This window comes from Lactuca serriola, chromosome 2 (genome assembly GCF_051521515.1).
Source record: "Lactuca serriola cultivar US96UC23 chromosome 2, Lser_US96UC23_V15, whole genome shotgun sequence".
NCBI lineage: Eukaryota > Viridiplantae > Streptophyta > Magnoliopsida > Asterales > Asteraceae > Lactuca > Lactuca serriola.
The window spans coordinates 22,919,757-22,924,875 of record NC_136409.1 but is presented as its reverse complement, the minus strand read 5'-3'; the positions used below and the strand labels follow the sequence as shown (position 1 = coordinate 22,924,875).

Here is a 5,119-nt window from a genome sequence, read left to right as displayed (position 1 = left end):
GTTTTTCTAATTGCATATATGAAACCGAAGTCATATACACAACATAACTCACTTCGACATATATCTTTATTCAATTATCACTTTATTTACTAACCAAATCATCAAGTAATTAAAAATCACAATGGCACTTGGCATCATGCTAATTAACGGGGAAACAATATTATACTCAATTAGTGGAGTCCAACTAAGATGCGATCAAAATTAAAAGATTACACACAATTATTTCATGCCATTATAAAACAATAGCTTGTAATTTCACTTTTAAGATGTTGAGTGAGTTCTTATAAGTACTTGTTTTCGGCAGTATGTGCAATTGATTAGTGTTATCAAGTAATTAACTTGTAATTTCTTTCTCTTTCATTTTTTTAAATTTGACAGGATTTCTATTGTTTCCAATCCGTCTTCTCTTTGAAAAATCATTACAGGTAATTAATGGCATTCTGTTCATCCTTTTGTTTAAATTTTAGTGCTTATCTTTTTTCTCATGAGTACTACATACTTTTGCACTTTACAGATACTTACACATGTTGGTAGAACTCCAAGTATCAGATCGACCCTCTGAAACAGGTATAACCGAAGATATTGACACTAATACCATCATGGATTTAGAAAAACAAGTAGCAGATCATTCGTTTGAAATACAAATAGATGAACATATTGATGCAAGTGGTTATTTGGAAGCAACATCTAAATCCGAGAAAATAAATGATGATGGTGTGAATCTTGGATGTGATGAAGGTGAAAGTACTATCCTTATAATAAGGTTTGAAAAGAGAAGTTAATTTTGATATTCGGTTCAAATATACAAGTCAAACAACTGATTTCCTCGTACGAGAATCAATATGGATTATAACACAAATTGCTAACTACAAGAATCCCAGATGTTCGACACATGACTAGTTGCCATAGCGGTTGACAAAGATCAAATACTTAAGACTAACAATCTGAAGCAATCAATCGATTTAGTGGGTGAAAATATAATTAAATTTCTTGATTGCTGGTGCTAGATCAATGGTTTATATCAACTCTATTGTATTTTTTTATGTAATAGCAAAGTTGTACATATGTTACATTTCTTGTATTAACTAAATTAGAAGCATCCATTGGTGATCAATGTAAACTTTGATACATTATAAATTTTTGTTTTGATTAAAATAGCCACGTAATTTACATTGTTACAGAAAGAGCAACCTATTTATACATTTTAACCTATAATAGCAACATAGTTCTGTTTTTAACTTGTAATAGCAACCACTTATGTTTTTACCCATAATAATAAACTACTTGTATTTTTAACCTGTAATAGCAACATGCATTTGTTTTTTAACCTGTAATAGCAAGGTACTTTTTTTTAACCTGTAATAGCAACGTAATTCTGTTTTTAACTTGTAACAGCAACCTACTTATGTTTTTAACCTGGAATAGCATCATGCATTTGTTTTTAAACCTGTAATAGCAATATACTTTTGTTTTTAACTTGTAATAGCAATGTACTTTTGTTTTTCACTGATAATAACAACCTACTTACACTTATGGCAATGCTTATATTTTTATGATAACTAGACATCAACTTGCTAATTATTATTTAAAACAGGAAGAAACATAAAATTGTTTCTCTCAACCATTCCAAAATAGGTTCGAGAACTAAAAAAACTCTCCATCACTGTTTTTTCTTTCCCAAAAAATAACAACTATCCATTATTCCAAAAGCATATTCCAAAAAACAAAACAGAAGGTAAGCACATATTTTTTCCATAAAACTTCTTCCCACAGCATCCCAGAAAATAGCAACCATTCGTCACTGTTTTTTCTTGTAATGATGCATCCACCTGGAACAAATTAATATAATTTTCAAAAAAAAATATAATCATAAAAATGTTTAATATTATAACTACCTTTCTTTTTGAACAACTAGTGGCATAATGACCCAATCCCTGACAGTAAGAACATGTTCGTTTTTTCGGCATTTCTAGAGAAGACTTGATTCTACTTGCATTTTTCGGACGACTTTTCGTATTAGTTGGACCAAGAGGATCTCGGACAGATATCTGAGGCGTCATATTTATTTCTGAAAGTCCCACAGAATAACCTTGCGATGAATTTTCAAATGCTACTGGTTTTTCCTGAATCGTTAGATCATCTAAAAGCTTTATCAATACGTTATTAACTTTTTCTATCTTTAAAGGGGAGAATTTCGCTTGTTCAATTACTTTGGTAAAGTTGGAACGAACACACCATAAAGTGTATGCACTAACCCCATTATCATTATTCATTTCTTCAATTCCAATACTATTATTACCCACTTTGTACCTAACATTAAGTGTCCATCGAGGTAAAATATAGTGACTCGGAAGTGTTTCAACATGCCTCTTCTTCATCACATATAGGCAATGTTTGCATAAAATTCCATATATCTCATACTTAGCACAAGAACATATAACATTCATTTGACCAACCAAACGGAAGCTAACAATTCTCCAATATTTTTTATCAATATTCATTTGCCCAACTCGATATGTTATTTCTTCTGTGCTTTTTTTTAGAGTCTCATGAGTTAAATTGTTATTGGCTTCCATCCATTCTTTTTTAAAAATCTCAAAAATGTTTCTAGTATAGCACTCACCTGCTTTTGCTTCAATTGGATGCACAGAAGAAAGAACTGCTCTTGAGTTCATTGTCTTGAAGTCCTCATCTTCTTCGGCTGCCCTTCGAGACTTAACTGCTTTGTCATATTGTATTACGAATTCATTCAACATGGTGCTCGAATTGACAAATCCATCAAAAAAGGAATTAATACTCTCACTTTGTCCACTGGTTGTCATACCAGCCAAGAAAATATCTTTAAGAAAGGCTTTAGCCCAATGTATCCGTTGGCTATACATTTAACTTATCCAACAATTATTTTCCAAATTATACTTAATACGTATAACTTCCCATTTGCTTTCAAACTCTTCAATGGTGTCACTATTCACCCAATCTTTATATGATTCCTGAAAATCACTATAACGGGTAACAAATGGTCGAAGGTGTTCAGACTCATGCTTTTTAATATGCCAGTCACAAAAGCGGTGCCGAGTGTTTGGAAACACTTTCTTTATCGCATTACCCATAGCTTTATCCTGATCTGTAATAATTGCCTTCGGATACTTGGTAAACATACATTTTAAAAAATTCTCAAATAACCACTCAAATGTTTCTTCCTTTTCATTTTCTAGCAATGCTCCACCAAAAAAGTATAGATTGCCCATGATGATTAACCCCTACAAAGGGAGAAAATGGCATCTTGTACTTGTTTGTCATATAAGTAACATCAAACACAACAACATCTCTAAACTTAGTATATGCGTCTCTTGATCTTCCATCAGCCCAAAAGATATTCCGAGGACACCCATCATCACACAAGTCTACGACAAAATAATGGTCATTATCCAATAATGCTTTATCTTGGAAATGCTTTATAAGTCCATAAAACTCCTTTCCCTTATATTGTTTTCGTTGTTCGGATAAGACATCAACACATTGCTTTGACGTAACATCAACTTCATCTAAAGGTTTCAATGCATTAATAGCCTTTTTAATATGACATGGCTTCAACCCCGATTGACCAAGTTCCACCATAAGAGATTTACATTCCATTGTACGGTGGAACTTCCCATGAGATCTATGCTTCATTACCTTTGTTGGTGTCATGCTTAAGTCATGATTGTGTGTGTCATTAAACTTGTCAACAATCCATTTCCCATCCTTTTGTTTTGAAATGCGAATCATTGCTTTGCATCCAGTTCTTACCTCTCCACGACGTTTTATTGTCTTTCCACTTGAATTATTACCTTTCAATTGTTTGAAACCTTCTTTGTTGCATACATATATCCTCCGATAATGCTCATTTGTTGACTTATTCTTAAATTTTCAATGTTTTCGTGTACCAAAACCATGTAAAAATGAATAGTCATTGTAAAATGTATATGCATCGTTGGGTGTATCGAAAACCTTTCCAATAATACATGTATCATTATTTTCACTTTCATCACATCCAAGATTCACACCATCATCATTTATTTTCTCAGATTCAGATGTTGCTTCCAAATAACCATTTGCATCAATATCTTCATCTATTTGTGTTTCAAACGAATGATCTGCTACTTGTTTTTCTAAATCCATGATGGTATTAGTGTCAATATCTTCGTTTATACCTGTTTCAGAGGGTCGATCTGATACTTGGAGTTCTACCAACATGTGTAAGTATCTGTAAAGTGCCAAAGTATGTAGTACTCATGAGAAAAAAGATAAGCACTAAAATTTAACCAAAAGGATGAACATAATGCCATTAATTACCTGTAATGATTTTTCAAAGAGAAGATAGATTGGAAACAATAGAAATCCTGTCAAATTAAAAGAAAAAAAACGAAAGAGAAAGAAATTACAAGTTAATTACTTGATAACACTAATAAATTGCACATACTGCCGAAAACAAGTACTTATAAGAACTCACTCAACATCTTAAAAGTGAAATTACAAGCTATTGTTTTATAATGGCATGAAATAATTGTGTGTAATCTTTTAATTTTGATCGCATCTTAGTTTGGACTCCACTAATTGAGTATAATATTGTTTCCCCCATTGATTAGCATGATGCCAAGTGCCACTTTGATTTTTAATTACTTGATGATTTGGTTAGTAAATAAAGTGATAATTGAATAAACATATATGTCGATGTCAAAAGGGACAATCAAAGAAGAACTCAAAAATGAATGCGCTCATATAGATTTCGTTATATGTAAATAATATTAAATAAGTGAGGCAGAAAAATTTAATAATGCTCAGAATTGAATGCGTTATGCTGTGTATATGACTTCGGTTTCATATATGCAATTAGAAAAACAATAAAGAAGATTATTACCTTGCGATTACGAAAAGGAGAAGATGATCATGACATTGCGATTAAATATGAAGATAGAATAATAAAGGAAGATCTTGAAAGTTCAACTGAGAAGCTACGTCAATTGGGTACTGTGAATTTCGTAGGAAAATAGGGTATTGGCAAATCAACCTCAAAACGACGTGGTATTTGGTTCCACACCTAAGCTTGTATGGGGCTGTTATATATATTCACTTTTCC

General features: G+C 32.0%; 1 pseudogene; it reads right to left on the bottom strand.

Annotated features, from left to right (window-relative positions):
- Positions 1-1,691: 1,691 nt before the first annotated feature.
- LOC145089057 (protein FAR1-RELATED SEQUENCE 5-like) lies at positions 1,692-4,239 on the bottom strand (annotated as a pseudogene).
- Positions 4,240-5,119: the final 880 nt, after the last annotated feature.